Here is a 24,227-nt window from a genome sequence, read left to right as displayed (position 1 = left end):
ATCACTGTAGCATGAAGACACAAGCTCTTTGAGGAAGCTATCTAGCAGGGAGATAACTGGATCATATGAAATTTCTAATTTCAATTTTTTGAGAACTTTCTATATTGATTTCCATAAAGTTTGTGCTAGTTTGCATGACCACTAACAATGTAACAGGATTCCTTTTTGCCACAGTCACGCCAGTATTTGCTATTGTTTAATTTCTTAATGACTGCCATCCTTTACAGCTGTTTTAACTTGCATTTCTCTAGTGGACAGAGATGTTAAAATGTTTTCATATATTTATTAGCTTTTTGTATTTCTTCCTCTATGAAGTATCTGCTCATTTCTCTTGCCTGTTCCTTGACAAGGTCTTCAAGTGACTTAATTTCTTTTTTAGTCCTTTGTATATTCTAGATATTAGTCCTCTATCTGAGGAGTATCTGGCAACAATTTTTTCCCACTCTGTAGGTTTCCTCTTCAGTCTTACACTTTTGCTGTACAGAAGCTTTCTAGTCTGATATAATCCCACTTGTTGATTCTTACTGCTATTTCTTGCACAACAGAGATTCTGTTAAGAAAATTCTTTTCTACACTTTTGTCTTCAAATATTTTACCTATTTTATCTTCCACAAAGTTTAATGGTTCTGCTTTAATGGTTAGATCTTTGATTCATTTTGATTTTAATTTAGTACATGGTAAGACATTAAGGGTCCTGTTTCATTATCCTACAAACATAATCTGATTACTCAACACCTGCTTCTGAGCCCTCTGTGGAAGAGCAAACAGTTAAATCTGAACCCTCTCCTTTTTTGGGTTGAAAGCCTTGGCTTTTTTCGTGCTGTTATAAGAAAAATGGCAGACACACTAGATCTGCCCTTTACCAAATTCCATGTCCCTTGTACTGCATGTTATGTATATATTTTTTGTTGAATCTGTATGAACAGCTTATATCATACATGTAGGACATTCTTTTTAAAAATGAGGAAAAGGAAGCCATTTAGTAAAAGGAGACTATGTTATTTAACTACAGTTTTTAATAGCATATGTATATATCGACTAGTACTTCTAAACCTACTTCCTGATTTTAAATGTGTAGCAGTAAAATTTTAGATTAAAAAATAAGGGTTTGGTCTCAAATATTTGTTACCAACTTCTTATCAGAATGAAAACAATTCTCTGTGTCTCTATGTTGGCTTTCTAGTAATAATATCACCTGAAATTTTAAATGCAGTTTTACATCTAAAATGGTGCACACATGCGCACACACACACGCAAAATAAAACGGCACAAAAACTAATTTCATGGATATGAGCAAGAGTCCAACCTAACTTTAACATTCTCCTTTAGTCATAAGAAATTTCTCATCTCACTTTTGAGTTCAATTAAGCAGCAGAAAGTTTTAAAAAGAAAAGTCATACGATACTGGTAACGAAAGGGTGCACTCCTGCATGGTCTTTTTCCATTCATTTCTAACACACCAGGAGGGCAGGAGTAGATAAACACTGTGTGTGAGTTGGTGGGGTTGGTATCAAATCTTCAGATGTTCGCCTGAAAACAACCCAACCCTCATGTCTGAGCACACTGTGAGTGGCGGAAACCATTTATTCCATGGGGAATGCCACCCACTATATTTAAGAAATGTGGCTATACATGCCTCTGAACACGATCTGAATTGAGCTTCTTGGAAAACAATGAGCCAGGAGTCAGCTGGTGACCTTTTATTCAGAAATTTAACATTCTCTTCCAGTTAACATAAAAAGGCCCAACACTTCAAGTTAGCCCCGCATCAAGGATCAGTTTGAATAATGAAGCCCACATTTCCTGACAGATTAGATCGCTTTACTGCTATGCATCCACAGGTGACAAGCTGAGGTGTCCACGAAAGCATAAGGTATTCACATAAAAACTGTCCAGCTTAGCAGAAGACCCAGAAAGAAACACCCAGCAAACACGGCAAATGACAAGATGAAACCTGATGGGGAAAGATGTATACTGAAAAGCTCCTAGAAATAAGTATTTTTCATTCTTAAAAAGAGAATGAATAGCAAACTTACAATGAAGTTTTGTTTCTGAAGATCAGAAACTAATGGCAGATAAAAACCAGCAAATGGAAATCATAAAATCTTAAAGTTAAGATAAAAGTAATATTTAATTTCATTGGAAAAAATCAGTGACTTTATAATGAAGAGGACTTCACTAGCAAATTCTACCAAACGTGGACAGGATAAATCATTCCAACTTTATACAAAAACCTTTACAAAATATTAAGAAGATACACTTCCTAAGTCCCTTTATACACCATCATAATGAAGCCCACTAAATGAGAGGTTCAAATTGGACATGACTCTCTCAGCACCCGACCTGTTTGCCAACAGAGGCATTGTTTTCAGCTGAGACTCAGCTCAGCACCCACGGCTGAGCTGGGCTTGGGTTTGCAGAGGCAAACCCAAGATGTCATAAAAGAGACAAGATAGAGCAAGAAATCTTGCAGGTCCCCAGACATCTGAAGACACCCAAAAGTTTATATTGGATGCCTCAAGGATATGGACCACTGAGGTGCAAGACAGTCAGAGAACTTTGACCGCTGATGTTTCTCAACATCTTCCTGCCTAACGTCCCTTGCCTTCTTTTCATGCCTATAGAAAGGGTCTGCCCGCCTTTGTTCCACACTGACAGCTTTATTGCCTGCACCGAAGTATTAAACCATATGCCTTACTGTTCTCACAAAAGCCTGTCAAGTGGTCTGTGCTTCGAGTTAGTCCCTTAAAGAAACTGAAACTGGGCATGGTGGCACACACCTGTAATCTCAGCATGCAGGAGTCTGAGGCAGGAGGATCACTGCAAGTTTGAGCCCACCCTGGGCCACATAGTGAGTGCAAAGTTAGCCTGAACTGCATAGTGAGACCTTGTCACAAAACAAACAAACAAACAAAGAAGCTGAAAAAGAAACCCAATCTAAAGTCATGAATATCAACATGAAAATCCTAAATAAAATAATAACTTTCCAAACTCTGCAACAAATAGAAAGAATGATACTTTACAACGAGTCTTGGTTTGTTTCAGTAATAGAAAACTGGTTTAACACTGCAAACAATGAATATACTTTGCTATATTCACAGATTAAGTAAGAAGTAATCCTCTTTCAACAGATGCCAGAAAGCATTGGATGAGACTCAGTACTGATGGGTAATAATATGATTTAGAAAACCAGGAACAGAAAGGATTGTTTTAGTCTGGTTATATTAGGACAAGATGTGCTACAGGAACCAACAGACTAAAATTTTTCAGCAGTTTAACACATAAAAGTCTGTTTTTTGCCTATACAAAGTGTGCTTTTAATCAATAGGTATTTCAAGTAGCTCTCTTCCAAGAAATGACTCAGATCCAGGATAAATCTGTCCAGCAGCTCCTAGCATTCACTACTCCTATTTAGAACTTTCCTGGAAATCCTGGCTACTGAGTTTGGTAAGAAAAAGAAATAAAAGGTATGAGGATTAAAGCACAAAACCTAGTAATCATAAATAAAGATTTCAAAACAAAATCTAAATGGCTTTTGAGATCTATTACTAACATGAGTTTATCATGGTTTCTAGATATATTTATATTTGAATTCAATCATGCTTTTTATAATAAAGTGCCAATAGAGCATATAATTTGTAAAAATCCCATTTCGGTAAGATGAAAATGTCATTTAACTATATAGCAATTAATTGGAAAAAAGGAACCCTTTAGAAATAAAAATAAAACTTTCATGTATGTTAGGGAAATCTAAAAGAAACGGAATTCCTAATAATGAATTCGAAGACTCACATTATGCAGATGGAAGTTCTTATATTCATCTAACAGGTTTTTGGTGGGCTCTGACACAATGATTCTAAAATTTATAGAGAATACTAAAGGACCAAGAATGCTCAAAATTACCTTCATTGTTCAGTATGACACATGTACCTTAAACCTTGGTTTGCATTAATCTTAGTGGATAGGCCATTTTCTACATATGTACATACAGTACAAACATCACTCAAACTAAGATGTAAACATTTCCTGCACTCCATTCAGTTAGCCTGTGCATTTTCCCGGTTGTAATTCACCATTAAAAGGCAATCACTATTTTGATTTCTACTACCAGCAACTAGTGTTGATTCCCTTAACTGGAAATATGTAATATGTTCTCTTTTTGGCTGATTTGAAAACAGCTGAAAAGGAATAAGACATCTTTTTCAGCAAACAGCAAGAAGAATTCTTTTTGATTTGGCCATGTCCCTCTTGTTAGGCTAATGTCAGTCACGGTACCTTTCACAGTGTAATGCACCATGTCTGGCTCCTATAATTAACTGCCTCTCAGCACTGAGTTCCTGTAGCACTAAGTAAAACCTGCCATGCCCAGTAACATCAGTTTCCCCTCATATATCTCTTTGAACAGCTTTGCAATTAAAAATCACCAGCAAGGCATTCCACAAATGCATCCCTTAAACCACTTTAGGTGGCTACGGAGGAGACAAGGAGCCATTTCATGAATGGCTTTTCCAGAAACCTCAAGGGTAGCTTAACGCTGACCTTCAAGGTCTGGCACTGCTTTCCCAATAGATGACTTTCTCCAGCATCACAGGGGGAGAATTTCCACCAGCAAAGTATCTTAGTAACTTTACTAGCCATTGAGCCACAGCTGTTCCCTTCCTACAGGGTCTAGAGCTCACTATGGGGAGCCCTGGAGATCAGAAGTAGGGAAAGGAATCTTACTCTGGTATCTTCTCAGCCATAGGGATACGTGCTACTTCCTACACTGTTAAAGACATGAACCTATGTAGAGTGTATAATGTCTTACAAATTGGAAAGTTCTATGATCTACTTAGTGACAAAAGTCTTGTACAAACTAGTTTTATGAGGAAAAGAGAAAGTTACCCCTCACAAAAGCACTAAATCCATATAGTTTTACTGAGCATTCTACTGAACTGTCAAAGACAGATAGGTACAAAAGTTGTATAAAAGGATTCATGATGGCACCAGAAATAGAGTATTATAACTAATTATAATGCCTCAGATTATTAGTATAAAACTTCAAAAAGCAGTAAGAAACAAAATCCAATCTCTGACAGTTTGCCCCAAATGTCACTTGGGCAGCACTTTTTTTAGGTACTATCCCGAGTGTCATTCAAGTAAGTGCCATTTCAACCAATTTGATTTTTATATTGAATAAATTTGATAAAAGTGTCACTTCTATATATTATACTAATTTGATTTTATAAAAACAAAAAATATGCAATTTTTGATCATCCAATATTTAAATAATTGGACTGGTAACAAAGATGCCCATCAGGAACATATTTGGTTCAGTCTCAAGAAACACAGCAACATAAATATATCATAATAATGGAAGCAGGAAGAACCACCATAAGGGTATTTCTACAGTGCTTTTAAAATGCCATATCCAGTCTTTCTCCACCACCAGGCCAGAACCTGTCATATTCCTAGAAAGAGGCCACCACTTTGGGGCAGATCTGCTGTGCCTTAGGAGGGCATTTCTCTCCCCTCGCTTAAAATATGCCAAATACACACTACTAGGTCGGCCAACACTAGCTCTTGGTTAACATACACACATGATATCAAGAAAAACAGAATGAACGTACACATACTTTACTCATAGAACATCCCACCTAACTTTCTTGTCTTAATAGGGAAATATTAGAGGTATTTCTCCTATCATCAGAATCAAAATACAAGGGCTACCCTGTTATTTAACATTAACATTCTATTTAGCTTAATCAATTTAAGCCAATTAGACATAAGAATTGGAAAAATAAAACTATATCCACATGATATGATATCAGTAATACACCTAGTTGTCTTGGTTACTTCCCCTCACTGTTGATATAAAATATCTAACACCCAAAGTTAAAGAAGGAAAGATTTATTTAGCTCATAGCTTGTGGAGGTTTTAGTCCATAATCAGCTGGCTCCTAAGTAAGGTAAAATGGCAGAGGAACAAGCATACATGGCAGCAGAAAACAGCAAAACAACATGAATAAAAAGGGAGGAGTGTGGAGAGAAGACTTTCTGCCCCTTATAGTGGATGTAGGCCATCCACCCTAGGGTGAGTATAGCACTCACACCCATACTCTCAAGATTGGATCATGAATTAATCACAAATTCCAGAAACCCTCCCCCCATGACTGCATGAGGCCTTGGACTGGGCAGGAGGCATCCAGACACAAATCTAGAAAAATCTAAGAACCAAAGAACAAAGTATCTCCATAGTAAAATACTTCAGTAAAGTAGCATATAAAAGAGCCACAAAGATAACATACTTACAGTAACGTTAATGAAAATTTTGCTAAACTTCTATGAAGAATATTTTAAGACACCTTTAAAAGACAAAAAGTAGACTACAACAAATAGTTATCTCTTATTTTTGGACAACATCATAAAGATCTCAGTTTTATCTCTTATTTTACTCAACATCATAAAGATATCAGTTTTGTGCAAATTAACTTCTAAATTCCAACAAAATTACCAACTCTAATAAAAATATCCATAAAATTTTTGGGTTTTATAGAGCTTATTATCATTTATATCTAGGTGACCACCAAAAGCCTCATGTGCTCATAGGTGGGGATTCTGGGAGGTGACTGGATCATGGGGGAGTGGAGTCTGATTGGAAGAGGTGGGTCATGGGGGCGTGGCCTGGAAAAGTATCTCTTTTCCCTAAGTCCCTCTTTCGTGTTACTCTACTATGAGCTGTTTCTTCTCTGCCATTCTTCTACCTTAGAGCCAGCTGTCTGGAATGAAAGCTCTATAAACTGTGAACCAAAATAAACCTTTCCTCCTTTAAATTGTGGGTGCCAAAGTATTGTCGCCTCAGCAACAAGAAAATAGCTAAGACAAAGCCAGACAGCATAGTAAACGCCACAGAGAAAGACAAACATGTAAAAATAGTTAAGAAAACAATAAAAAGGAAAGCTGGGAAAACATACTTATCAGATATGAAAACATATCACAATGCCTTTTTATATTAAAACAAGGTAGTACTAGCACATGACACTAATAGAATTAAAATCCAGAAGTATACCTGGTTTAGTATGTAAAATGTACATCTTGAATCACTGGGGCAAGGAAAGACTTTTAATAAATTCATACTAGAACAATTGAATAGACATTTTTAAAAAGATAAGAGTTTAACTTCACTATATAAGAATAAAGTTCAAATGGATCTGAGACACAAATGTAAAAACTTATAGCACAAAATGCTAGATGAAAATATGAGGGAACTATTAAAATGTGAGTGTAAAAAGCAGCTTTCTAAATATGATCAAATTCCAAGTATAATTTTTTTAAAAATTGACATGATTATATAATTTTAAAATTTTGCATAATGAAAAATGTCATAAGCAAAATCGAAAGACAAATGAAAAATTGAGAGAAAAGGCTTACAATAAAAACCATAAATGAAAGGCTGCAAGTTCTTGTATATTATATGTATTATATACACAAATACAAAATAAAAAATTGGAGAGAGGGAGGTTCAAAGAGTCTAGTAGAAAAATTGATAAAATTCATGAACAGACAATTCATATGGCATAAAAATGATCCTTATGCATTAAAAGAGGTCTAGTTTTATTCATAAGAGCAAAAGAAATTAAAGTTAGACTGAGGCATCACCTTGTGTATCAATAAGTTTGGAAAAGTTAAAAGAGCTCTAAAACATTCTTGCTAAGGCTGTAGAGAAACAGACATGCCCATACTTTGCTGGAGGGCATGCAAACTGGTGAAACTCTTAGGGAAGACAGCAGAGAACATCTGAAACAAATAGATTTAAAAAAAAAAAAACCTACAAATGTATTTCTGTCAACTACAGTAATCTCAGTTTCAAGAAATTATGCTTCAAACTGGATGTGGTGGGGCACACCTGTAATCCTCAGTATCGGGGAGGGAGGGAGGGAGGGAGAGAGAGAGAGAGAGCGCATACACGCCAGCAAGAGCAAGAGAGCGAGAGAATTTGCACTTTAAACAAAATGAAAACAGTACACAAGGCAAGCCAGGGATTTAGCTCAGTGGTTTAAGTGCCTGCCTGGCAAGCACAAGGTCATGAGTTTGATCCCCGGTAATAAACAAACAAAAAAAAAAAAGTGCACAAGGCTACTCATTGCAGACTTATGTATAATTACAAAATACTGGAAAAAGTACCTATCTATTTATGTTGAATAAACTATAGCACAGCCACATGAATATTCTGCAGCTAAAAAAATGAAGATCATCATTTACTGATATAAGATAATTTCTACCTTATATCATAAGTGCAAAAGAACACTGTAACTTGAAAGGGACAGAACTGTATACAGATATATGTATATGCTGATTTTTGCAGAAAGAAATTAATGAGACTTGGTGAGCAGAAGTGAATAAAAGGGATTTGAGTGGTGAGTAGCAACTTTCAGTACCCTTTTGAGTTATTTTGTCTTCTGGAACCATGTTAATATTTCATGTAGCAAAAATCACCTTGATAAGGTTGAGGCACAATCAACAAAATTCAACTTTGGGAAACTCTCCAGACAAAAGTGCCTAAGGAGCTTCAAGAGGCAAATTGTAAAAAGAAAAAGGAGATGACATCTTGAATTTTAAAAATTCAACAGAGAAGTGTTGCCTCCAGTTCCTGCAAACATGAGTGACAAAACAAAAATAAATGCAAGGAGGTGCCTGTCAGGACAGAGGTGATGTGGGACAGAAAGGAAGGATTTTTGCCCTAGGACCTGGTATATGCTCAGACTTCTCAGGCTGCAGGCAAAACTGTATTTCTTGACCTGAGCAATAGACAGTCACAGAGTAATTCTGTGTAGTTGTTCGGAGTGGTATTCTAGATAGTGTTTCACTTTATGGTAAAAAGTTTTAGGAAAAAAAAAATAAAACATTAAGTGCCTGGCTATTTCTCAGTTTCCTGGATTATGTTTACACACAGGTATCCTTAAACCATTAGCATTTTTTCTGCTACTCAGCATGATTCCATAACATCATTAGATGGTGCATGATCAAAGAACACATCCTAATTTTCAGATTAGAGTAAGAAAAACATGAATATTAGGTTTAAAGTACTGCCAACAATAACTTTCGTAATGCATTCCAGTACCAACTATAAATTCGAAATTGTATGCACTATTATCTGCACTGCCATCTTCCTTCAGTAGTGTAGATGCTGGAAATACGAACCCATTTTGTTAAGAAAACTTAAGACAAGGTACAGGAGGAGAAGTGTTCCTACATGAGATAAGACCTGAAGTTCTGCAAACTCCTTGGATACATCTGTAATCTTCATAATGGCTACAAGCAGTTTTGGCTTAAATGGTGCTAAGAGTCTTGATTTGTGCTGGCCTTTGAATATTTAAATGGGAGTTGGGGGTTAAAATCAAGACTGTTAGTATTACCCAGATTTTATCAGTTAGTAATACAAACTGTAACTGGTTAGTTCTGGTACCTTCTGTGAATCAGGCAGATCACAGAACATGATCTCCATTCTAAACAAGGAAGAAAACAAAAGAGAAAGAAAGAACCCATCCCATACCTCAGTGGGCACTTACATGGTAAGTTGTCTCTCTCCTCATGTTTCTTGTCACCTTGGGGACCCAAACAAAGTCAAGTTTGATAGTCTATCTTTGGTTACAGGTAAGTCTTCAAAAATTATTTACTGCCTTCCCCACATTTTTCTTCTAATTTGTGCAAAAAAAAAAAAAAAAAAGATCATGCAGATAAGTTCCTGAAAATGTGTTTAATGCTACATAGTATGTACAGATCTAATTACAGTATTTAAAAGAATGGGGCAGGGATAGTTCAGTCAAATTCCCAGAGGCAGAAAAACAGAATGGTAGTTGTCAGAGGCTGAAAGGAGTCCTTATTTCCTGGGTGCAGAGCTGCAGCTGGGGAAACAGAAATATTCGGGAGGCAGAGGGTGGTGAGGGTTGCATTACACAAGTGTTCTTAATACCAACGAACTACTAGTTGTTTCACAACGGTACAAATGATAAATTTGATGTTGTGCATGTTTCTCTGCAATTTGGAAAATGGACCCAAAGGGTATCTTTGGATAAAACACATTGTTTGGCAAAGTTAATCGACGTTTAATTGCTCTGTTTACAAAGTACCGAAACTTGGCATATAGCTGAGAGGCACAGCTTAAGTTTGTGTGCTGCAGGCCCTGGGTTCAATCCTCAGCACTCAAAAATAAAAAATATGTATGAATTTGCTAAAAGGGGAATAGACTGTCAACTAGCTAGCATCAATGTAGGCTTTCATCTCCTCTGTGCTATGCACTGTATCCACAGTGCACTTTAACCCAGACTTGCTCCTGTATGTGGCCATGTGAGGCTGTCTTTGGCACCTGATGCCACAGATAGTACTAGAGAAGGGATTACACATTCATGATAGGGTCCATAGGCATGTCTGTCCCATTGGGCACTGGTGGTCCCAGCTGCCCAATGGAATAGTGATACATGTACCATTCGTGGGCCAAGCCAGCAGGAATGTGTCAAGAGTATCAGCTCTTAAAGGTGATCTACCAGGAAGTGTGATGAAGCAAAGCTTACTTACTCAAACTTTTGCACTGTATTCTTAACAAGGATCTACGCTTTCCTCTTCCACAAAATCAGAATTCACGTTAGGGGTCACAGCATCAGAACAACTTGACTTTGATCTCATTTCTGCCTTCTGAGCAGGCAAATTATTTGCCTTTAATCACTTAGCACCAAATCTCTCAATGTGCAATATGAGTGTTTTCCATTTTCACTGTCATCACTATTTGAAACCAGGGCATGTTCCTTCAACCCAGATCATCTCTCTCTATCTTTTGGCTGTGTGGCCTTGAATCCATATCACAACCAGCTACTATTGGCTTTCCAAATTTTTAGCATTAAATAATGTACAAGGTAAATGTGTGCATAACTATGTAAAATATTTGCAAATATTAAACTGTTTTCCAAAGCTTGGTGTGACTAAATGCTTAAAATCTTACAAGTGGATCCCAAGGTACCTCTCCCTTGTTGACACTCTTAGGATTTTGATGCTTCTAAGAATTGGCTGAAAAGTGAAGTTAGTATACAAAACCACAAATTTTTAGGACTTTTCATTTTTAAAAAAACATGTTTTAAAGAAAATACACAATATGTTCTACATAGTAGTCACTGTTCTGTAGGTCTCTCAATTCTATAGTCTTCATTTGAACATTTTGTTTACAATAATAGCAAACAAATATGGTAAATAAATAAGGTTTGCTTAGAGTAGTTGTCTGCACTGTAATTTTCTTCCCATTTCCATAAAGGAAACAGAGTCTTTTTTAAAGGTGTAGCTAGAAACATTCCAGTGCTTTTGCTGCCAGGGGGATATAGGGGGAGGAGATGACTGGACAGAAAATATAAATGTCAGGGTCCACTTATCTGACCTTTGGCCAGCTGAGAATAGGTCACAATGCCAAAAAACCTACTATGTAAAAATATTTTTGCTAAGTTGTTAGTTTTCCTCATCTGACTCTATAGGTATACACGGAACCATTTATGTAAATTGATCATTTGGGAAGTATTTGCATTTCACTATTTGAATCAACTGTAATAGTTTTAGATGAAAGAACACAGTATTTCAGAACCATGCTAAGACTAATTGGACAGGAAATCATTTTGGGCTAGGACATACGACAAGTTCTAAGCGGCATGACTTTCATCTTACTATAGAAGCTAAATTGTTACATAAAATTTCCCAAACACTCAAAGATAATTTTTCACAGTACTGAAAAGATATCTCATGTTGGGACTCAGACAAGGATCCTAAGGAGTCTTTTGTCTATTTTTGCCCTGCAGTAAACTATTGAGTTAATCCACCCAAGTACAAAGTATGCAAATGAGAAGCAGTATGGATCATCTGACTAAACAGCTACAAACAAAAGCCCTAGAAAGACCCGCTTAGGAAACTCCCAGTACCATGTAGGAAAACCTCTGTTCTACAGCCTGGGACACACTCAATTACAGTGTCACCAATAAAACGTGCTTATCACAAAGATGCCACATGTGCACAGCTCCATACAAACAGATGAATGCAGTGGGTAAGCAATGAGTTCTCAAGCCACATTAAATAATCTCCACAAAGGAAAGGCAGCCCATTTTATTCAACTACTAAAGGCTTTTCTATGCATTTAGTCTTGTGAGCTGGCCCAAGTGCTAGGAACAAAGCAGCTGAATTCCCAGAGACTATGAACTCAGGCTTTGATGATATGCTGGTAGATTCATATCTCAGGCTCTACTACTATCTCTGTAAACTTAGGTTAGTTACATCAACCCTCCAGGTCTCTGTTTTTTCATCTATAAAGTAAAAACACCTGTCTCATAAGGTTGAGAGGACTGAACAAGTTAATTCCTATAAATCACTTTGTATGCCTGGGTTCCAAACAGAGCAGCTCAATTAATATTAGTTATTAATCTATGTAACAAAGTCATACAAAGAACAAAATGGGGAAGAGTAAGCTTTAAGGGAGAAAGAAACATGCACTCACTGGGTGGAACAGGCATACAGTATATCAGTCAGTCTTCACAGCAAACCTGTGAAGTCTTATTTCTATCCATTTACAGACAAAAAAACTCAGCTTCAGAGACTTGGATCACAGTTACCTAAAGTCAGCGTACCAAGGTCAGAGATTCCAACATATTGAGAATCCCTCCTAGTCATCTTGAGACAAGGGTAGTAGTTTACTTCTAACCTCTCCTTGAGAAACCTCTCTGCTTGAATTTCAAGAGAATGTAGAAAGAAATCCAAGCAAACTTGATAAAGGAAAAAAAAAGCTGAGGGAAATGGAGCTTGGGTCAGTGGTGGCTGTGGTGGCCCTGCTCCTCCGGCATCCATCTCTCTTCTACCCAGTAACAGTAATGTACGGGGTGGGGTCAGCAAAGCAAGCAACAGCCCTGGTAGCTAATTTAAGCACAGAGGGACTTACTGCTGGGCATTACTTAATTTGCAAAACCAGTGATTTACAAGATTTGGAGACGGTAGCAGCAGGTTGATCTCATTAAAATGTCCCCACTCTCCAATGATCAAACTGCCCCTGCCATGACTCAGTCAGTCACTTGATGCTGTAAGAAGCTGCCCTGTTAATGAAATTGCTGGACCCCGAATCACACTGACACAGATACGGGCTGTGCCAGCCAACTATGTGCTGCTTTTCTCTGTCTTACCCAGCCCTGAATTCAAGAATTCACTTCTTTCCACTTTTCCCTCTCCTCCTCCTTTATTACTACACCTACTTTTCTTCTACTTCCAGTTTTCTTTTGTCTCTGGTTAAATTTCTGTTCTCTCCTCCAGCCAAATGAATTCTGGTCACCAGAGGGTGGCAGGAAGCAAGAAGGCAGGTGAGGGTGGAAGACAAGATGAAAACTGGGGAGCAAAGGATTTGTAAATTATATTACAAAGATTTAATAAATTATTAGGTGTCAGGTCTCAGGTTGGATGCCATTCAGTCCATCATTTTATTTAGAACTAATGAGATAATTTAAGAAATGATATATATGCAAGTACTCAACTGAAAACCATGTTGTAGATATTCAGTAGGCATCTAAAATTAATACAATTACTGTACCATGAGAGACAAAAGCAGCAATGCAGACTAAAACTGAAATAGCGTGTGGGTGGGTGTGCATGTGTGCATGTATGTTTTTGTTTGTAGTAATGATGACTGGACACAATGCCTTCACACTGAGCTACGTCTCAGCTACCCCTCTTGTTTTTTGAGATCAAGCAGGCTGGTCTCAAACTTGCAATTCTCCTGCCTTAGTCTACCAGAGTTCTGGGATTACAGCAATGTGTCACTATGCCCTGCTTACAACTGCTCTTCTGTAGTTCCCCCCCCCCCCGCCATCTTCATCACTACTATGAAATGAGGTACACAGGGCTTACTACGTAAGCTGCTAAGGAAACAGATGAGTCACCTTAAACTTTTTAAAAATTAGCATCTAATTAGTGCACATTATATACATATATTAAAATATCACACTGTACCCCCTAATATGTGCAACTATGTGTACCTTTCTCTACCTGCTGCCATTCCCCTGCAGACCCTAGGCTGGTCATCACCAAGGAAAGGAAGCAGTTTCCTTCCTTTCATTAAGCGGAGCTAGTTAATCTTCTGCCCAGGTCTGCACTGAGAGTCCTCATCTCTGACCCAAAGCCTAGGTCATCTTCCTTCAAAGATTTCAAGCACGGTGAGGGATGATGGCAAGGAAGAGCACAAATGATAGATTTAGTAAGTATGACAAAGGAAAATACTATTTTCTTGTTTTCAGTTGAGGAAAGAAGGCTCAAATTGTACTTAAACAGGGCTTTAAATGGGGCTCATGTTCTACTTACATTTTTTTAGTTATGCCTCAGTTTTCTTCTAATGGTGTTCATCACTTACAATATCTAACAGTAAAACTTGTACAGAGGAGGCATATACCTAGCCCAGGACACTATGGAATGGGGGGGGGGTCACACATTTTGTTAAGCCAGGTTTTCATTAAATATTTGAAATTAAACTATATCTCTCTTTTATATACAGTCGTCAATACTGTCCTTGCCCACTTTCCCAAAAGATCTTTTTTACTTTGTCCATCTTGAAGTAATTAGCAAATTCATCCACTGATCAACTTGCTTGTACAGAAAAATTCAAGCATCTACAGATATTTGAAACATTTAAAAATAGATAAAATATGCTAAGATTGAAAAATAAGTATCAAAAAGGTATCCCATGCTCCCCCTATTCATATGAGTGCCCAACATATGCAAAAGAGTATTTGCTATTTCAAATGTGAATTCCATTTGGTTTCCTTTACTAACACTAATAGAGCGGTTTCCTTTGTTTCAGAGGACCCAGAGGAAATGCAAATCTTAGAATCTTCTAAGTTGGCAGGATGATAAAGTTAAGTGCTACAGCAATTACCCGACACACACATCGCTCATGACTGTCGGCCACCTTTCCTTATTTTTCTTCTTTCCTTTCAATCTTTCAACCACCAACCCAGGAGACAGTATGCAAGGTTCCCAACATTCTCCTCTTCACTGGGTCCCTTTTTCTTCCTTACTTCTTCCATCATGATGCATTAGAATTTCACTGAAGACTCAAAGTAATGATATTTATTTTACACTTATTTTTTAAATTTGTTACATTCTTAGTATTCATGCCGAGAATAAAACCACTACATGAATAAACGCTATCATGTGAGTACTACTGTCCCCTGCAGGATGTCCTCAGGTCACTGGGGGCATTGCTCTTGGAAGGAGCATTGGTCTCCCAAAGGGAGTTTTCCCAGGAGCAAGTTATAATGAAGGCCTGACCTGCAACCTAACCTGACTCGCTGTCTGACTCCTTGTTTGAGATGCGATCCCTCACTCCTATACATGCTCCTGTCGCTGCCACCCCTCATGATGTGCTGCAGGTAAAAGGGTTCTTACCAGAGCTGAATCAGTGCCTGTGCCATGCCCTTGAACTTCCAAGACTCTGAGCTAAATAAATCTTTTTTTGTTCATGAACAGCCTACCTTGGGTATTCTGTTACAGCAACAGCAACAACAACAATAACAAAAACCCAATCCAGGGGCTGGGGATTTAGCTCAGTGGCATAAGCACCTGCCTTGCAAGCAGGCGGTTGTGAGTTCCATCCCCGGTATCAATTAAAAAAAAAAAAAAAAAAAAAAACCAACACAATGCTGTGATGTAACCCATGTGTTCACAGCTGGGAGGTTTTTGGAGGCAGCTGGATCTTGGGTATGTAAATGTGGATTAGGATGTGCGAGTATAGATTAAGGCTAGTCCAATAACTGGCTCAGCATAGTATTTTTGTTTGTTTGTTCATTTGAGACAGGGTCTTGCTATTTAGTTCAGGCTGACCCTGAACTCACTATGTAGCCTAGGTTAGCCTCAAACTTGTGACAATACTCCTGCCTCTGCCTTCTGAGTGCTGGAGGTTCAGCATAATTATGGGTGTGTGTAACTGGAAGGCCTGCCCTGGCTGTGGGTGGCATCACCCAAAAAGCTTATAGCCTAGATGGGATAAAAGGCAGAAGGAAGCCTGTTGCTGCCACCAATTCTTCACTGCCTCCTGTCTGTCCTATCGTGGGCTCGTTCTCCTCTGTGACACCCCTCTACTTTGGAGACAGCCATCTATGGACTACAGCCTCTACAAACGAGCTAAAATAAACCTTTCCTCCTTTAATTTGTAGGTGTCAGGTATTCTGTCTCAGCAACATAAAAAGCAACCGAGACAAACAATAAATTAATATACTTTCCCTTATACAAAGAATTAGGGAAGACAACACTGTGAAAACAAAATGCATGTAATACAGAACATGTGAGTATAATAAGACATTGTTTAAAAAATCCTGAGTGAAATTTCAGAGAGGTACAAGCAACATAAGCCAAAATAGCCATAAGTCTTCATGAGAATCTTCGAGGCATGAGGTAGACTTGGACAAGTGACCGGCATAGGGAGGAGGACTGACCACAGAGAGAAGCCAGGTCTAATCAAGGACGTAGCATCAGAAGAGCAGAGAGGTCAAAGCAGCCAAGGCAATGTGGGACATAAGTTACCCTGGAGAGGAAAGATATATGGAAGACCACTGCTTCCAACCCCAAGTCAGAACATGTGGTCTGAAACAAAAGACAGTGGAACCTAATGAATAAGACCTCAGGTGTGATGTAAGACAGAACAGGATCAAAGCTCGGCTTTTAGGCTCAGCACCCTTGGACAATTTACTAAAACTCTCTTTTTGTCTTGAACTATAAAGTAAAGTGGCAATGTTCATTCGTCTCATGAAGTTATCAAGGGACTAAAGAAGAGAATGCTGAAACTGCGTGTACGTGCTTCCCAGAAATGAATAATTAATATGTTATTTATTATGACACATAGAAGACTAACAGGACAAAATATTTAAACTCTCCTTAAACAAATCTAGGGTACGTGTCTACCATAGCCAAATGCTAAGCAGCCACTCAGAAAATTCCAGAGTGACCACTAAACGAAAGTAATGGTTATTCCCAAAGCTTCCAGTGTCAGAGCGCAGAATTTGGTCCCTGGAGCTTGAAGCTCTCCTGTAAGTAGTGGAAGAAATGAGAGAAGCTAAATTCTGCAAGGGTTCTTGAATTAATGTCAACTGATACATTCAGGTCTTTGGCAGCAGGTTTTAGTAAATAAAGTTTTTATTATTATTTCTAAAACAATCATTCTCTTTTATCCATGTAAGAAGGCTGAATTTGTCCTTTAGAGATAAAGACGGCTCATCTCTCCATAAAAACATCTGATTTAAATAGTCTCTGTCCTCCTCTAGGGGAAATACCTCCCTTCTCCAAGACCTTTCACTTTCTGGGTTATTTTTAAGTTTTGTTCATCTTTAAGTAATTATAGAATTATCTACTAGATAATTACATGTTCCGACACTGCTATTAAATGCAACAAGAACACAAAATAAAATTAGCATTCTCTTCCTACTACGAAGTTGTTGGTTCTTTCTTTCATCCCAGAAAACTCTTATCTTTTATAAGGAAACATACCAATTTGTTTTGAGAGACACACAACTTTGTGACCTTGTTAAATCAGTAGAGACTGAGCCAGTGATTTACCAGATAAGGGATAACCATTTAAGGAGTTCTGAGGCGGTGCCCGGTGCCTGAGGCAGACATCTAACATGTCCTGACTTCATGCTTCTAAAGGTCTTCAGTCTTTCTATGCCTCAGTTTCTAAATCCATAAGGGATGAATTGGTAGGCCTATTTTATTTTATTTATTTACTTTGGTACCAGGGACCAAACTCACAACCCCGCGCTTGCCAGGCAGGTGCTTATGCCACTGAGCTAAATCCCTGGCAGCAGGGCTATTTTAAAAGTTGAAGTGGAAAGTCTGATGTCCAAATGAGTATAACCACTGATATTATCTTTTTCTTTTTTTTTTTAATGAAAAGGGGAAAAAGTCTCTCCATTTTTCTCCAGGACACTGTATCACACCTTAGGCAGGCAAGTGAGCAGAGTCTAACAGAGAAAGTAAGCAAAAGAAATGGAAAAGCTTGCCTTCATTCCACAGCATGCACTGCTAACAGGCTGCATGAGATCAAGAGAAATGTAAACAGAGGCCCCTACTCCTACTAGCAAGGAGGATGCCACTCCTCCGCACAGAGCTGGAAATGAATCATATGCAAAACAGATCTGTATCCGAAGAGTACATTAGGGTCCAAAAGTGGCCTTCTTCATAGTCCACACCACCAACCTAATATAAAAGAACCCATTTACCCCTCCTCTGATAGCAGCTAACACTTTGTAAAACTGGCTACAGTCACCTGTAATAGAACTCCTCTTTAATAGATGTTAAACAACCAGACATAGGATACTTAGTGTCTTACTTTTTACTAGTCGCTGAGACAAAATACCTGATGCCCAAAGTTGGGAAAGGAAAGATTTATTTATTACAGTTTTTGGAGGTTTCAGTCCACACTCAGTTGGCTCCATGGCTGGGTGGCATGGCGGGGCTGCAGTTCATGGTAGTTGCAAACAGCAAGGTGGAAACTGGCAAGAGAGAGACACACCCCTTCCTCCTGCCATTACATCACATCCTGGCTCCACCCCTAGGCCAGTGCAGCACTCACACCCCCAATCCAAGCACTAGACAATGCCAATCACAAATGTATAATGCAAAGGCATGAGGCTTGCGGCCACTGACATAAACCATGACACTTAGTAAAGGACAAAATTTCACTTCCCTTTACATGACAGTTACAATAGGCATTTGCTTCAGAGTTCAACTCAAATTACTGTTCATAAGGCTCATTTACAAATGCATTAGACCTAATGCTCAATTTTTACAAATTCAAGTGTATACTGACTTGTATTGTCAGCTTAATATTAAATATATTTTTAGGCTACTAGTAAAGTCTTTTAAAATACATTCACTTTTGGTTAGATATTGCTACAGTGCTCTCAGGGCTCACACCAGTATCCTCATTTTCTCCAGTGACCAGCAAGGATGCTTGTAGCTCCAGGCCTTTCCCAAACTGGAGAGGTGGGTTTCACTTCAGCAGTCGCAGCCCGCTACACTGCCATCCGGCCTGCGGGGATGAGCAATGCCCTCATTACAGCAGCTGGGGAAAGTGTGTACAGCCTGATATGCCCTGCTAAGGATGAGGAAAGCATCCAGTGCAGGAGGGAGCAAACCTGCCAAGAGGGTGCTGCCCCTGGGCCCCTGTGAGGAGGAAGAGGAGGAACCAGAAACTGGCAGAGACATGAGCTTTGGTCTGGTTTTTTTTTAAATTTAAATTTATTGGTACAATTTAGGTACATAGTCTGACTATATAATGAATGTAGTCATTCTGGGTACCTAAATTGTATAATGATTTCATTATAATGAATGTATTTGTACATGATATATCTTGATTCCTCTTTTTTCCATTCCCATCTCCTCTGTAGACCTCTTTCCCCTCTCCCTGTTCACAAAGCTGAGTTTTCATTTTACCTTTTTCTCAGTTCTTTCTTTCCTTCTCTTCCTCCCTCCCTTCCTTTCCCTTTCTCCTTATTTCTCTTTTTCTTTTGAACAGTTTCTTACTATTTCACAAAATCTATCATACATTTATGTTCTTATTTACAGGTTCATTTTCTCACATCAGAGAGCTAACATGATGTTTATACATGTGTCTAATTTATTTCACTTACAATTATGGAATCAAGGTCCATCTATTTAGCTATAAATGTTTCAATTTTATCTTTCTTTATGGTTGAGTAATACCCCATTATATAAAAAACCCACATATTGGCATTCGGGGAGAACATGGTGGATAAATAACAGCAGCTACAGAGGCTCTCTGAGACAGCCAACTTACATTCCAGGAATGGTGTGGTGTGCGGAGTCCTAACCAGGGGGAGATATACCCTGCTGACCCAGGAATGAACTAAGCTGAGAGAAAACATTCTGAAATGCAATCCCGGTGCTACAATTGGAATAGCTGAAGTCTTGGTGCCAAAGCTGGAACCCACGCCTCTGGAAACCGTGGCTTGAATTTCTTGCCACCGCTGCTAAATCTGAATCAGCACAGCAGGGATAGAGACACGAAAGCTCTGAGAGCGGGAATTGGTGAACCGAATTGAGAGCAATGCTGGCGGGGGAGCTCTGTATCAACCTGCGGTGAGTGAGAGGAATGAGGACCCTCCCATTGACTAGGAGGCTCCAACAGAGGACATTCTGGGACTGGGCAGACTAGCTGGAACAGGACGCTGCAGTGACTTCAGTCGCATATTCCCCTCTCAAGCGGGATTGGTTGGGAGCACTTGACCTGGGTGACACTGCAGACTAAGACCCAGTAGGCTAGCCCACACCAGGTCTCTGCGCCTGGCAGTGCACCCTAATGCAGTGAAGCCTTCAGCAGGTTGAAAGACCTGGAGGGGCAGGCCCAGTAGAGGCTGCCCAGGTCTGTGTCTCTATAGTACACCGCAGTGAGCAAGAACACCTAGCCGGCGCGATTCAAATAAATTGAAACCGACAAAGAAAGAAACTGGGCCTCCTATATATTCTTGTATGGAAGGAATAGAAAGTATGGGAAGAGGAAGCAACAAGAAAGGGTCCTCGGTCCCCGATCCTGAGAACACTGATCCAGGAAAGGTAAATGCAAAAGAGAATGAGGATAGAAAACATGCAATATCAGGCATGGCACCAATAGACATAAAGCAATATATCCGGGACCTCATAGACAAATTCAAAAGTGAAGTATTTAACCACGTAAAGCAAGATATAAGTAGAATAGTTAAAGAAATGCTAAGCACCTCCCAAGAAAAAAAACAGATGGTGGAATGGAAGAACAAAAAAAAAGGGAGCATTGTTTGATGGAGAAAATAGAGAAAACGTAGAATACATGAAGCAGGTTCAAAGAGATTCCAGGAAACTAAAAACTCTATTGAAAGCTGGCATAACAGCTTGAAAGAAACTAAGGATAGATTATCTGAACTGGAGGACAGATTTGTAATGTGGGAGCATGAAAGGAAAAACTTCTTAAAAATAACAAGGACAAGCAATAACAATACAAAGGCTAGAAGATGATAAGAGGGTCTATAACTTAAGAATTAAGAATGTAAAGGAAGAAGCAGGGATACAAACAAATGAACTGCAAAGGCTATTCACAGAAATAATCAAGGAGAACTTCCCTAATATAGGAAAAGGTAAAGATACTCAGATGTGTGAGGCATACAGAACCCCAGCCATCCACAACCCAAACAGAGCAACACCCAGGCATATAATAATTAAAATTCCAGAAATCCAGTACAAGAACAGAATATGAAAAGCTGTCAGAGACAAGAAACAGATCACTTACAAGGGAACACCCATCAGAATTACAGCAGACTTCTCGGCACAAAACATCAAATCACGAAGAACGTGGGGCAAAATAATTCAAGCTTTTAAAGACAATAACCTCCAGCCAAGATTGATATATTCTGCACAACAGTCCCTAGAAATTAATGGAGAAACAAGGTGATTCCAGGATAAAGAGGAACTAGGGGAATTTGCAACCACCAATTCAACTCTACAGAGAATACTGCAGGACATTCTAAAAGAGAAAAATACCAAGATTCCAGAAACAGTGGCAGAGAGGTCACAATGAATGGAGCAGAAAGTGAAATGAAGAAGACAAACCAACAACTAATGACAGAAAAAGAGCTCAACAGAAATAAGGCAGAGAAGGTTGGATGGTATGAACAGCTATTTTGGAGAAAACGAGACATCATATTAGCTAGTGCTGATTTAATATCATCTTGTTTTGAAGTCCCATCAAGCTTTTGTTCTTCTGTCTCCATCGGTCTTAACAGATTGTATCTTATTGGCTTTTATTATATGTGATAATATAAGTAAAAACTTTTATAGACAAGGAGATTATACAGAAACCATTGTTCATTTTCTGTTAGTTGGTTCTAAATATGCTGTAATACTGTCATTCTCTTGAATGGTTTTACATTGTCTTGATATGTTTGATGCTACAGTATACAAAGTTACACTCAAAGATTTCAAGGAAAGAGACACTATGGTAGCTACTTTTATGTCGGGATATCTTGGGGTGAATCACTATTTTGCTTACATGGTTACCTGTGCTGTTTGTTGTTATGCCCTCTTTTATCTCAATCTCCTTTTTTTATTATTTTTTTGATTAAGGAAAAAAATAAATAAAAAATACCAGGATATATTATAGTAACCCACTTTGATTTCCTATTAACTTGATTTGAAACCTAACCCTGTATTGCTCTCACCATCTTGTTTTGACTGATTTTCCTCTATTCTGTTTTGCTTGATAGTACCAAGTTTGAGAGTGTAGGCAACAACTGTGAAGACAATAAGATTCACTATGATGCCCATTCTGGTTTGACTATTATCTTCTTTTGAAGTCCTGTAATGTCTCCAATGTTTTGGTTTTATTGGTTTGTTCTTTACTGTTTTGTTCAATTTTATTATAACTGATGATATAGGTAATTCTTTTTAAGATAGCAAGAGCCATTATGGTAACCATTGTTGATCACCTTGTATTTTGTTTTTTACGTTATGTACTATATCCATCCTTTTGATTTGACTGACTCTGTTTTGTTATGTCACATTTGATTTTATTCTCTTCAAAAAAAAGTAATAAGAACTGTGGGAGTAATAAAACCCAAAACGTGTAATTGTCATTGTTAACAAGAGAGGAAAAGAAATTGCTCTAAAGGATACAACTACAAGTGTGTTTAGGTGTGTAAGATAGATAACCATATTACCGAGTTATTGTTGGATCATTGAACAGAACATTTGTAGTCTCACTGTTTGAATGTCCAATTTGTATTCTTTAATTTTTTAACTTGAACAACTATTTCTAAGATGACAATATATAATCTACTAACTAGTGATTTCCTACTGTTTTTTTTTTTGAAATTCTGTATAACTTATATGCTCTGTTTTTTTTCTTTTTCTCCTTAAAATTTTTTTTAAAACCCACTTTTTTTATGTATTGATTGGTTGATGGGCATCTGGATTGCTTCCAAGATTTAGGTATCACAAACTGTGCTGCTATTTGATAAAATATTTTGGAAGTCATTAAGCTTGGTCACTCCTTTGTTTTCCAAAATCTGGTCACGATGGCAGGCACTACAATGCAAAGATGAAAGTGACAAGCTGTATCCTTCAAGGGGCGGGGGTCTATGGCTACAGTAGAAGATGGACTTGTCCCGTACAAATAAAGGGTAGCACCTTGCCCTCCAAGGGAAAAGGCTTCATGGTGGACTGGGGATTCAGCTCAGTGATTGTGCACTTGTCTAGCATTAGAGAAGCCCTAGGTCCATCTCCAGCACCAGGTCTGTGCCCGCCCCCAAACACACACACACATACACACACAAGGCTTCATGGTAGAAGAACCCCTTGAACTAAAACCCAAAGGACATTGTTTTTAAAAGTGATTAACAGGGATGCCAAGAGCAGAGCAAAAAAAGTCATTCCAGGCAGAAGAAACCAGTCCCTGTGGTAACTCTTCAGTATGTCAGCATTTCTGTTCATCAGTTGGGTTATTCAGGAGTTCTCTCCTGACTATTCACACTGCTGATATATCCAAATACAAAGAATACAATCAGAACATACAAGAATAGAAAAAGATTTATTGTAAGAAGGGTAAGGAAGCCTTCTGTAAAGCAAAAATGTTCTCCCTAAATAAAGGAAAAGGAAATATGGAAAACACATATATGCTGGAGAAAATATTGGAATATATATATATGTATATATATATATATATATATGAACACATTATTGAACATGCAGTTTTTAGGTTTACAGTTCTGAGCATGCTCAGTTTAAGATTATGGTTCAAGAAGGAAAGATGGTGGACACACTTCTGAGCATGCTCAATTTACGATGGTGGGACATAAACCCTTCGAGGGATGCTCAGTTCAGGGTCAGAAACATGGCAAACACAAAGGTTTCTAGCAATGCTTAGCTCAGAGCCCTGACAGGAAAACTTCTTACAGTTGAAACAAAGAAGTAGATGGTTGTATAGATAATTTAATATAGGTGTTTGTCTCAAAAGGTTCTTGTCTCACTTTAACAGCTAACTCTAAGATACTGCTGGAAAGATGACACAGAGCTTCTTTTTACTTCCCAACACCCAGGATAGCTGCCCATCTAAAGCTATTTGGAACAATGCCTATCCATATATCCCAGTGAAACATTTGTAAGCAAAGGATGAAATTATCCATGCTCCCAGCAAACCCTCAAAC

General features: G+C 38.3%; 1 protein-coding gene and 1 non-coding gene across 2 annotated transcripts in view; both read right to left on the bottom strand.

The window, feature by feature from the left end:
- Positions 1-24,227, bottom strand: part of Ccbe1 (collagen and calcium binding EGF domains 1) — a 260,835-nt gene that overhangs the window by 149,517 nt on the left and 87,091 nt on the right. The window lies entirely within an intron of this gene.
- On the bottom strand, positions 5,438-5,605 carry LOC111758092 (small nucleolar RNA SNORA64/SNORA10 family). The gene has a single exon (XR_002792326.1). It is a non-coding gene; the product is annotated as a small nucleolar RNA SNORA64/SNORA10 family (small nucleolar RNA).

The sequence above is a fragment of the Cavia porcellus genome, unplaced genomic scaffold (genome assembly GCF_034190915.1).
Source record: "Cavia porcellus strain 051 isolate PalLab524CR breed Dunkin Hartley unplaced genomic scaffold, mCavPor4.1 scaffold_20, whole genome shotgun sequence".
NCBI lineage: Eukaryota > Metazoa > Chordata > Mammalia > Rodentia > Caviidae > Cavia > Cavia porcellus.
This window is presented reverse-complemented; position numbering and strand designations above follow the sequence as displayed.